The sequence below is a fragment of the Lagopus leucura genome, unplaced genomic scaffold, assembly GCF_019238085.1.
Source record: "Lagopus leucura isolate 7727_CA_CO unplaced genomic scaffold, USGS_WTPT01 Super-Scaffold_1, whole genome shotgun sequence".
Classification (NCBI taxonomy): Eukaryota; Metazoa; Chordata; class Aves; order Galliformes; family Phasianidae; genus Lagopus; species Lagopus leucura.
Genome location: NW_024962250.1, coordinates 30,258,712 through 30,270,350, shown reverse-complemented (window position 1 = coordinate 30,270,350; position 11,639 = coordinate 30,258,712). Strand labels below are relative to the sequence as shown.

The 11,639-nt window shown below is 36.2% G+C and overlaps 1 long non-coding RNA gene across 1 annotated transcript; it reads right to left on the bottom strand.

Annotated features, from left to right (window-relative positions):
- Positions 1-679: 679 nt before the first annotated feature.
- On the bottom strand, positions 680-4,381 carry LOC122180590. Its single transcript, XR_006179175.1, has 3 exons — positions 4,351-4,381; positions 1,399-1,437; positions 680-1,256 (listed from the first exon to the last, which is right to left on the bottom strand). It is a non-coding gene; the product is annotated as an uncharacterized LOC122180590 (long non-coding RNA).
- Between the last annotated feature and the right edge of the window lie 7,258 nt (positions 4,382-11,639).

The following is an 11,639-nucleotide window of genomic DNA, read 5'->3' as shown; positions in this document are numbered from 1 at the left end:
TAATCTTTTATCAGACCACACTCTGACTCACCCTACTCTGTTCTGCACCTAAAAGCATGTTCCCAGGAAGCAGGGAGAAGTCATCAGCCTCAGCACATTCAAGTTCAAAGAAACAGCTAAGATTCTGTTACTGCTGTACATAGCCTTTGTGCATGACAGCAGCTATCAAGCGTGTTGCCACTCCTAGGCAGAACCCCTACTCACTAAGATAGCTACTACATTACACTACCCACTACACTAACATGGCTGGGGAGACTACTTAAGTTGTTACTTCTTTGTCACATTATAAATTCACATTTTCTTATGCAAATATACATATCTGTGAAAATGCAGGCTATTTATTTGAAAGACAGCAGTGACTGTGATGGAGGATTAAAACTCTAGAAACAATAATTTCCACTAATGTTAGAAATCTGTGGTTCAGACATACTCAGGGTACAATGTACCCACAGTCCTGATGTTTACACTGAAAATAAATGCAGGACTGAAATCTTTTTGAACAAAAGCAGGTCAAGGAGGAAAAGAAAAGGACTGTGTATGCACATGTGCATAGATATCTGCATACAGCCATACCTAAAATGGGCATTGGATAAACACCTCCTTCCCTCTCTATGTATGACTATACCTTTAGATACATACAGTGAGTGTGTGAATACACTACGTTTAGTTAAAAAATAAAGACTTCTATTCATATCTGCCTTGATAAATGCATAAATGTACAGACAGTTTCTTGGCCACAACTACTGCGTGCTTGACAGATATGGTCACCTCATACCAGACCTCACCTAGACCTGGGGCAAAGACAAATCCAGTTTGATTGATTGGGATATTGTGTATTCATTCATTAGTCCAGGCTTTGGCAGACAAGACCTGGCAGGTATCTTCTTGTAAGCAGACGGCTTTCCTGGTGTGGTCTTGGCTTTTCTGGCAGCTTTGCTGTGAAATTTTATACGCTTCTGTGGCAGGGATTAAGGCTATCAGGACTCCAAGATTTCTCATATATTAGACTGAATATTCAGACTGAACCCACTGTATTCCCCATCTCCTAGAAATTGGAGTCTGAGTTGCTGCTGTTGGAGTTCCCTATGTAAATTGGATATGAGGTCTATTTTTCAAAGTGCTTCGGTTGCTTTTTTGTTTGTTTGTTTTTAAGATTATAAAACTTGCTACTAATTCCAGGTGTTTTCTTTAAGACTCTCTTTCAGTTGATTTCAGCATTGTTCCACCGTCTCACAGGCTGAGTTTTAATGTTCCCTCTAGAGAGAGAGAGAATTAAAATGAAAAAGGGAACCAAAAGAGATAATCGGAAACCCAAACCAAAATTTTCAGTGGTAATGCATGGTTCTTAAGTCAATTATGTATCATCAGGACAAGTTTGCAGGCTTAGAGATAACTCACCGTTAAAGTTGGTATTTAGATGTGTAAATACTTTGGGTACTGAAAGAGAAAGGAAAACACTTATTGTATTGGCCATTTAATATTTTTTTCATTCACAATTTTCCCCAGATCATAAATCCATTACTATGTAAACTTGCCAAGAAAAATGTAAAGCAGATCACACCACACATCATATTATTAGTTCAAAGTGAGTTATGTTCATTAATTAGAAAGAGCCAAAAGACTGAATTAAAATATTGCCTCCATTCTTACTCTCAGAAAAAATATTTTGCAGCAATTAGCTGTTAAAAAATACATTCAAATTCACTAGAAGTCTCTTTAAATATTTTCAGAGTAGAATAAAAATTCTTGTTATAGTTAAAAAACAGACCCACCTTTTTATATAATATATATTATATTTATATAATATATGATAATATAATACCTATTTAATAGGTAGAGATTCCTGATCTATGAAGTCCAAAAGTAAAAAAAAAAAACAAAAAGTTATAAGTTATTCACTTGTATTTCTAAAGCTTTCAGATATATTAGGCTTTGAGATGGAAAATAAAGAATATATAATGCTGATCCACTTCTTTTCTTGTTTTTCAGTCAACATGTATTCTTTGTTTTTAATTAAATGAAGTTGACAGTATTATAGTCTCTTCACTCGCACCCACTGAATGCCAGATCAAAACTAAGAACAGTTACAGTCTCTGAACCTGGAAATGCTTAGATTAATTTTTGACTTTATCACTATGATTTGTTCTGTTGCCTTCAGTGGACTGATTTTAATACAGCTTTTGGCTGTACAGGAAGGTTTGCAAGTAGGTTGGTAAGTAGTTACAAGCAAAAAAAATAAACGTATTTATTGAGGTCACTATGACATGTCAAAAGAGGGAGATCAAAATTCATTTGAGAGGACTTAGAGATGTATTATTATTAAATAATTAAAAATTACTAAATGATTCATGCTTTGTTTTGCTTTCTTCATTCAATGTTTAACAGGTAGGATTTTCTGTTACTTGATTCTTCTGTTCTTCTGTTACATTTCCTGCGAGTGCACAGCCAAAATTATTGTATAGTATTATCAAATAAAAGACTGGTTAAAATAGGCCCTTTGCAAGTACTCACTGAACATACCTAATTTTTACCACTGAGATCTTCATTTTGTTTCTTCAGGTAGCTTAGATAAGTAATCTTTTCACTATACTAGCAATAGCTATTCTATAACTACCCTCATTTGAGTTTAGTAACTTTTGGTGTATGATTGATCACATGCTATTCGTTTTTCTTTTTCATCAATGCCTAAATCTTTTATAGTTGGAAGATGAAGCCTTCCCATTAGCTGTAATTGGTGCTGGATCACCTTCTGGAAGAAACTAATAGAGTGTAATATAATTCATACCCAAATATGTTCACTGAGAATTATGCCAGCTCCTGTGAATAGCACCCATTCCTGGTACTAGGTGTTTTTTTAAAAAGCTCCTAAAATACAATATCTTCTCACAAGTACAGTGTAATACAAACCCATATGAGAAATCTTCCAAGAAGAATCTCAAGTTTCACATTTTTTTCTTCAAGATTATTATTATTTATAGCAATATTTATATAGATAGCCAAGAAAAATAGGAAAAAGACTACCTTAGAGAGCAGCAAATGAAAAAAATAGAGTGGCTTCCATTTATTATAACAATCCTTAAGAGAATGAGCTTATGCTTTATAGTTGTGTTGAGGTAACGGTATGTGCAGTTGACTACTTATACATTAAAGATGTGTTTAAAAATAAAAATAAAAACTGATAGAACAGTTGTCTACGTAGGTAGCCAGAAAAATAACAGACAAGTCCATAAACAAAATGTAGTTGTACAGATAGGAATAGAGAAAAAAGAAAATATACCCTCTTTTCAGATACTTGTTTGGTATAAAAATGCTACATTCTCATATTTATCAAGGTGACTGTTAATAAAAAGCCCAAAGAAGAATTATTTTGCAAACTAGATAAAATAATCTACTTTTCTTGTTTAATGACACAGAAATTGTTTTTTTTCTTTTTTTTCTTCCCCAAGATGACTAGCACAAAAGCCATGTTGTTAGTGCTGCACTAACATATGTGTAGCAAGCATGGAAAATGCTTTGTAAATAATCATATGACAAGAATGCTTTCCCACAGTAAACTTGGACTCCCTGCTGTATGTTTGTATTTAACTTAGTTCATTCTAGACATAGTTTTGTTGTTTTGTTTTGTTTTTTAAAAAGCAACAATACTAGGGAATGGACACTTGACAGGTAGGGCAGACCTTAGAACTGGCTACCCCTTGGGACAGGGGTACTGAAATGGGAGAGCTTTGGTCAGGGAATGCCATTGCCACTTCATCACCTATTATATAATTTGTCTAAGGGCTGGTCAGTAAGATAGGCCCCATAAAGAAAAATAATATGAGCAGAATGCTTTAGCATGTACCCGATTTAAATAAACAAGTTGAAGAGAAATAAGATATCTGCTCTCCATCCTACTAACAACAGACTACATAATGGCAGTGATTATGAATGAAGAGGCAGAGAAACCTCTTCATTGCATTTCTAAAGTGCAGAGGCTTGTGTTCAAGACAGTTGGGTGAAAGCACAGTGAAGTCCTTTCACCTTAGGTGCTCAGAAGACAACCAGGCAGACAAAAAAGATAGGACACAAAAGAACAGCTATTTTTCCCAGCCTGCCACACTGTCTCATTCTGCAAATGAGAGTGGGCCTTGATCAGTAAAGCTGGCACCAACACAACCCTGTGTCTAGCAGTAGCCTAGCATCTGTACCCTTGCAGAGTCTCAGTGCATAGCACCTATCCCAGACACAGTACGTATAGAAGTCCCTGCTAACTGGCTCTCCTTCATTCCCACTTGTTACAGTTGGTGTTACAGCTGAAAAAATTATTGTGGTGAAAATGGGAAAAGAAACAATCAAGGAAGGAATGCTCACCTGTATACAAAGGTTTAGGTTTACAGCAAAGGCTCTACATAGGAGGAATCTCCAGAATGAGATCCTCCCCCACTGGCAGTCAGCCTTTAAATGGAGTCTGCCAGTCACGCAGGTGAATTGCTTTCACCTGTACTCCTATGGCTGACTCAGTCCTTTCCTCAAGTGATCAATCAGTGGTTCAGGCCGTGACTCAACAGTTCCCATACACCACTCTGCTCAGTTCCTAGTTATGTGGATTATTTACTTAATGCCATAATTTATCCTAGATAATTAATCCTTTAAAAACCTCTCTACTAAATGCTTTATTAGCCTTATATTGCAGATAGTGAACATTAAATAGATTAAGTGGTTTGCCCATATCCCCAAGAAAAATGTGTACTGATTGGCATCAGATCCCATCAGATACATGAGGTCGGCTTCAAACATGAAAGATGTACTCCATTCAAATAGATCTGTAATGACAAACAACATTTTAACTCCATTCTGGTATCCATTTTTTGGTGTTTCTTATTCAACTAACGTTTCCTTCAGTATTGGTTGGAAATTTCGTCTAAGAATATGGTATTAGTGAGCCATGTGAAAAAAATCAGAAGGCATCATAACTCAGGAAAGATAGTAGCTAGAGTAACTAGAGTTTTCATGACTTACCCAAGGGAGTCTGTGGCATTGGTGGAAAATGGACCCAGAATTTCTGAATCCTAGTCAAGTTCTATAACTACAAGATGACTCTAGGACTAGCTGTAACCTTCAACTGCCCCTGCCCAAGAATTCAGCCAGGCGCCTCTGAGTCAGTGAGAAGTAGTTTATTTCTCCTGATGAAGTACAGATAAATCTCTGAGTGAGTCAGTAGGAACCATTTAGTTTTTCTTTAGTGAAACATAACCTGGCATATAACGTATTGCATTGCTTTCTCTTCCAGAGCAGTTTTCTTCCTTTTCCAGGGGTCTATGAGTTTTTGAAGCTCCATCCAATCTTGAAAGCATACAGGGAAACTGGTTCCCCATTGATACAAGATGGAGATGAACCTTCCTTAGAGAATGAATGTGTTCTGTTTCTTTCTGATAGTCATTTTTCCAGAATTGAGAATACATAAAGATATTTTTAGGAAACCACAGCATATGCCAAATACTTGCCTGAGTGCTTTATGACCTTATGGTGAGGCCTTTTTAAGGGGCAGAACATTAGCATAGAATAGTGGCAGGATTCTGTTGGAGAAATATTTTTAAAAATACATGGTTAATTATTGTTTCACTAGACAGCAAAGCAACACAACCCTAATAAGAACAATATTCCTGAGGGCTCGATGGAGAGGGGGAAATGCACACACTCTCACAAAGAAGCTTAATAATTTTCCAGGAATGGAATTTGCACAGTTATTGTCCACATAGAAAATTTACTAATCTATAATTTAATTCCTGAAATAAACTAAGGCAATTCAACCCCAGTAGAACCAAGTACTTCAGCAAATTCCTGGCCTTGAACTCATAAATAGTCCCATCAATTAAATATAATGCTAATTTGAGTCAAACAAGCAGGACTGAAAACAGGGCAATCAAACTGAAAATAGAAGACATGAAAAAGTCAAGGGACTAGAAGGAAATCCTGATCTTAATATACAGCTTTAAAGTTAGCTAAGAATCTTCATTAACAGTCTTTTTCCTTTCTTTCTGGGAGAAAAAAAAAGAAGAAAAAAAAAAAAAAAAGCTGCCTTTGGGCATGAAAGGATTGAAATTAAATCAAATTCTTTCATGGTCAAGGTACAATAAGAATACTCCAAGTTTTTTCATCTTTAGATTCATTTGTTTTGTAGAAAGAATTGGAGGAATAGGAGCATTTACTAAAAATTTGTTGATAAAATCTTATGGAGTCAAATTATTTTGCTTTCAATTTTTATAAGCGTTAGTGCCTCTGAGTATACAGGATCTGTTTAAGGCACATCTTTGAATACATAAGGCATGGACAGGCTTAACAAAAAAAGTTGGTAGGCACCCATTCTATAAGTCAAGTGTTACAGGATAATGCCAGACAAATCCAGGCATTCCTTATGAATTATACAATAAGACCTATTTGCTGTAAATCTCTTTCCATGCATAGCATGGTGGAAAAAGTAACATCTAAAATGTTGTTTCCAATAACCTTAAAAATTAATATGGGAATCTTCATGGAAAAGCTGTGGGAAGGAAAGGAGAAAAAAAAGAGGAAAAGGAGAAAGAAGCAAAGAAAATTTTTCTGTTCTCCCATCCAGAAGCATTGTTTCAGTTAAAAACTTAAGGACTTGCTCAACTTTCACTGCATTTGTGTGTCTACTAAATTCAAAAACTCTGCTGAATAAAAGAGCTTCTTTCGACAACTTTGATTTCTGATGCACTGTAAGAAAGACATATTGAAATTCAGGTTTACCTGGCACACCAGCCTGTCATTAGTCTCATATTGCAAGGCCACTGTGCCTTTAATTGATAAAAGATTGTGTTACCAAAGAATAAAAATTTAGCTTTTTTGTTTAACTCCCATGTAACACCCGACCACTGCTAATGGGAATACTTAACATGCAATCAATTCACATAACAGTCACAGATTCAAGAGAGAAAACAAATATTTGATGACTATGAAATATTCTTCCCAAAGCATATTTGCAATATTTTTAATAACAGTAAGTTTTCATGAATAATCAATAAATATAAAGGACAACAGGACAGATTCAGTGCATACTGAATCTATAAAATAGTATACTCAAGTGACCAGAATCAGTTTGAATTTTCACCATCCCTTTGCATAGGAAACACTAATGTAGTATATCCAAGATTTCTTAAGTACAGTGCTTTGGTATTTCCTCTGTTTAGTGTAGGTTCTACATACATCCATATGGGGCTCATCAAAATCTACTGTGGAGCAACTGATCCACATTTTGGCTGAATACAAGAGCAACTGAACTTTTCCTGTGATGCCGTAAAATGAAATGAGTAATTTTACAGTCAAAAGTAATTTACAGTCTGTAGATTTAAGCCTTGTTTATATACATAGTGACTGCAGTTTAATTAAACTGGTGCCAACCTCCATTTGGACGTCCTTCTGTTTTAGTTGGTTTAGTTTAAGCCTATTTTAAGTGACTTACAAATAATCCAAAATATGAATGTCCACAAAGAGCTTTCCATACTATCTTAATAAAAGAATTTAAAGTCAGATTTTTAATTGATACCAGTACAGTTCAACAGATTGCCAAATCTCAGATACAGAAGAGACTATATGAGATGCTCCAAAGAATGAAGGCCCACCTGATATTTATTAGTGCTAAGTGGAACACAATCATTTAGAAGCAAGTGCTAAAAGGAATACAGATGGAAGATATTAAGTGAAACTAACAGTAATTACAAAGACTAATAATGGGAAGAGAAAAAGCCAATTGAGGTTGAATCAAATGTGTGTTTTCTGAATGCTGGTCACTTTAAGCCAAATTCCAAGTAACTACAGATAGGCATGTAGGGGTATCTCCTCTACTTTTATATCACTGCCTTCCATGTTGATAGAACAAAATTTGGAAGGTGTATTCTAGAATGGAAACATCAGGTGTTAGGATAAGACTTTGCTAGGCTCCCTGCTTTGTTATCCCTTTTTAGCACTGAAATGGCACCTGCTCATAAGAAAAGAGAAAGCCTTTGCAGAGAAGAAACTTCTGTTCCTTGCAAACTTGCAGTTCCCTTGGGGCAAAGTGGAAGACAGATATTTATAGCAGGCAATAAAGAGCATGTATAAAGGCTGTCTGGGACAGGCCAAATATATTTTATCAAATCAAATTACCTTGGATTTCCCTGAGAAATCTTAACTCTGGCTTTGCTTACTATATCAGCACAAATTCTTCATCCTGATGGCAATAATATTATTCTACGTGTGGCTGCACAGGAAGCTACTGAATCGTTCCTATGGTCTATTACTTCTTGTGAGTTCATTCACTTCCTTCATCCCGCCATTGCTATCTGTAGGAGCAGGATGCCAGCAGATGATGTCAGAATTTTCCAGAAACCTAAGCGCTGGTGTACTCTCTGTTTCTATCTAGTTCAACAATTGCGGTCAGATAGCAAATGTTCTAATTTCAGTTGACATTAGGGGAAGTTGTAGTGGCTCATAACCTAGGAGAAAAAGGCTACTGAGGTATGGACTTAGATTTCTAGGCCATTTCTTAGAATTCTAGTGGTTTTTTTTTTACAGAGAATGATCAAATCAGAGTATGATCTTTTTGTCCTGATAATTTATGATTTTATAAATCCTCTACATTACTTCTGTCCCGCAGGCATATAAATTTTATTTTAAGTGATGGCAATTAAGAAGTAGAAGAGTTGTAATGCTGGTACTTAAGATCATCATTTATGCACTATGAGGTCCTCAGCATACCTTGCTTCGTAGAAGCACAAAATGTGAAGGCATCAGAGACTGTATGAGGAAAGCACAAACACGTGTACCTTCAATCATCCACACTGACACAATTTATTAAATATCTGCATAAATTAAAAGACGTACTTAACGATAATTCTTAGATGTTTTCCTTGAAACACTTCATGAGAAGAAACATGGAACACAATGATGATATCATATATATATATATATGTTACTAAAGACATCAAAAGCATCCCTAAAGGTACTGCTGTGTGGTAACTGAAAAGGCATATTGACTAATTAGATTTGAAATTTGTTGACTAGACAAGCATTTTTCTAGTGGAGATACCCAAATAAAGTTGTTGATTAGCTTTAAAAATTGAGAATCCTGTTGAGATATGTATGAAATCAGAACCTGATAGTGTCTTCCTTGCCCTAATGTACTTTATATATTTGGTAGCCTGGGCCACCAGGGAATAGATGCTTAAAGCATATCCTTTCCGGAAGCAAAGAAAAAAAACAAAACAAAACAAAACTCAGGCTTTGCTAGTAATTGATTTTCTTTCCCAGGCAACAAAGAAAGAGGATCAAATCCTATCATTATATTGACCTTAACAATAAATATGCCAGTGTATTCATATATTGTTTTCGTGTAATGAATAACAGAGAATCCTGCTTTAAATAGATAAACTTGTAATGGTTAGGACTCTCTCCTATAGAAAGTCATATGTTACACAAGCACAGTCATAAAATATGTTGCAGTTTATATTTTAATCAAGACTAACGTTAGGACATATGCACTCCTTTGTCAAGACTGCTTCTTTCTGTCTGCAGCCAATGGCATGTTTTACATTTGAAAGAAAAGGAGCAAAAACAATATTGAACTGAGAAAAGTTTGTTGCCTATATTTTTCTTTCAGGCACATTTAGTACGTGCAGCACACTGTGCTGCAAACCTAAAATGTATTGTATGTTAAAGCAGGACTGAACCAAAGTCCAGTTAATATATGCCAACATAATGAAGTCTGGAAGTTTTAATTTCTAGATGCTTATTGTCATGGTTTCAAGTCCATTTCTACAAACAGCTTAGGTAATCTAAAGAAAGGACAGTTATGAGAGTCCAGATTTGAGAGAAGTTATTTTATTGCACTAGAAAAGGAGATGATCTAATTTGTGTCTGGCTCAAACTCTGCTGTACATGTGTCCAGTTTTTACAGTAGTGATGCACATCTCAACCACGCAGATGCCTGCTTAGGTAGAAACCAGGATTCCTTAGGATTAAACTGTGATTTTTTCTTCAGCCACAACAGCAGTGAAATTGCTGATTCCTTCCAAATCTGGCATCAGAGAAGTGAAAGCCTAGAGGCAATACTTTAAGAATGCAAGGTGAGATTTATTTTTTTTTTTTCCACAGGAATATTGATTGGTGGGTGGAAATGATTTTACCTCAGAGGATTTGCATTTGTGGTTCTCAGCGTGTCCTAAAACAACCAGCAACATCCAGGAAAAATAGGTGGGTACGCTGTCAATCAAGCTGACTCATCTTGGCCTGTTGTTTTCCATGCTTCCCTCTTTCAATTTTGCAATGCAAGATTTGGGGGTAGAGGTGTGGTTAGACAATTTGCCTGCTTTGTGTTTGTCCATTGCCTATGACCTGGACAGTGATATCTCCCAAGTGCTGTTTCAGTGTTATCTCTGTTGACAGCAAGGGTGGCAACTGTGATGCTATGTGCAGGTGATTAAAATACAGAAAGAACAAAAATGGTGTGGAGCTGAGTCATTTTCATTCCTCTTGATTTGAATGAGAATACTACAAGTAACCAATGAAACTATCAGCCTGCAGGTTTTAAATGCACAAAAGAGAAAGTTTGTTTTCACAAAGCATAATAATTAAATTGTGAAACTTATTGTCATTTCAAGGAAATCTGGCTAAAAGTAAAAAGGCAGTTAAGAACAGATTAGACAAATTTATGGATGATAGGACCACTTGTGTCTATTAAGCTCAATGGGGTTGATGCAAAACCAGGCTCATCTAATTCCTCAGGTTATGTCTGTGAGAAGATGAGCAGGAATAGCTGGGAAAAGATACCTTTGTATCAACACTGTTCTTATTTTCTTCTGTCTGTATCCTCTACTCACCAATGCGGTGAGGCAACAGAAGGGCAGTCCTAATGAACTAGTATTCAGACTGCAACCTGATCAATATAGACATAGCACTCGAGCTGTGGCCTTGCACTCACTGAGTGGAGGGGAAGGATGCCCTCTCTTGACTAGTTGGCTTGCTAAACTTTTATGGAGAACAAATAGTGCATGTGAGCACAGAGGCAGTAGGTCACCTCTACTCGTGCAGATTTTTACAAATGTGGCATGCAGGCTTTTGTTCATTGCTGGCAAAAATGCATAGCTAATGGTGGTGAGCTTATGTTGAGATACAGTGTTTTATAACTGAGAATTTGCTCTATCAAACAATGTTACTGTGCTTCTTGTATCTGTTGTAGTTTCCATGGAAAAAAATAGGAGGCATTACTTTCAGACTACCCTATGTCAATACATATAGGAGAACATAAGCTGTTTTAACATTCTGGTTGGTTCGTGATAATATAAACATGTATACATAGTGTGGTACAGCCCTATGTCATCAATTCAGCTACAGGATGCATACAGAATGGTCAAATGCAAAAATGCCTCCAATACTGCCCAAAAAACTCAAAGCATCACTTTATGGATACAGTGAGCTGCTCCATCTTTACATACATTTAATTCTTGGCCTCTCTGAAAAGTCCACCAGCAAGGCTGACAATTACTGTCAACTGTGGTAGATGTTTGAAGTAGGCCAGTAATTTAATTGCTGGCTAATAGGTGCAACTTGGAAGTCTGGGAACTTTGCGGTCTCATAACTCTCTTTCGTCCCCATTCTAGCCC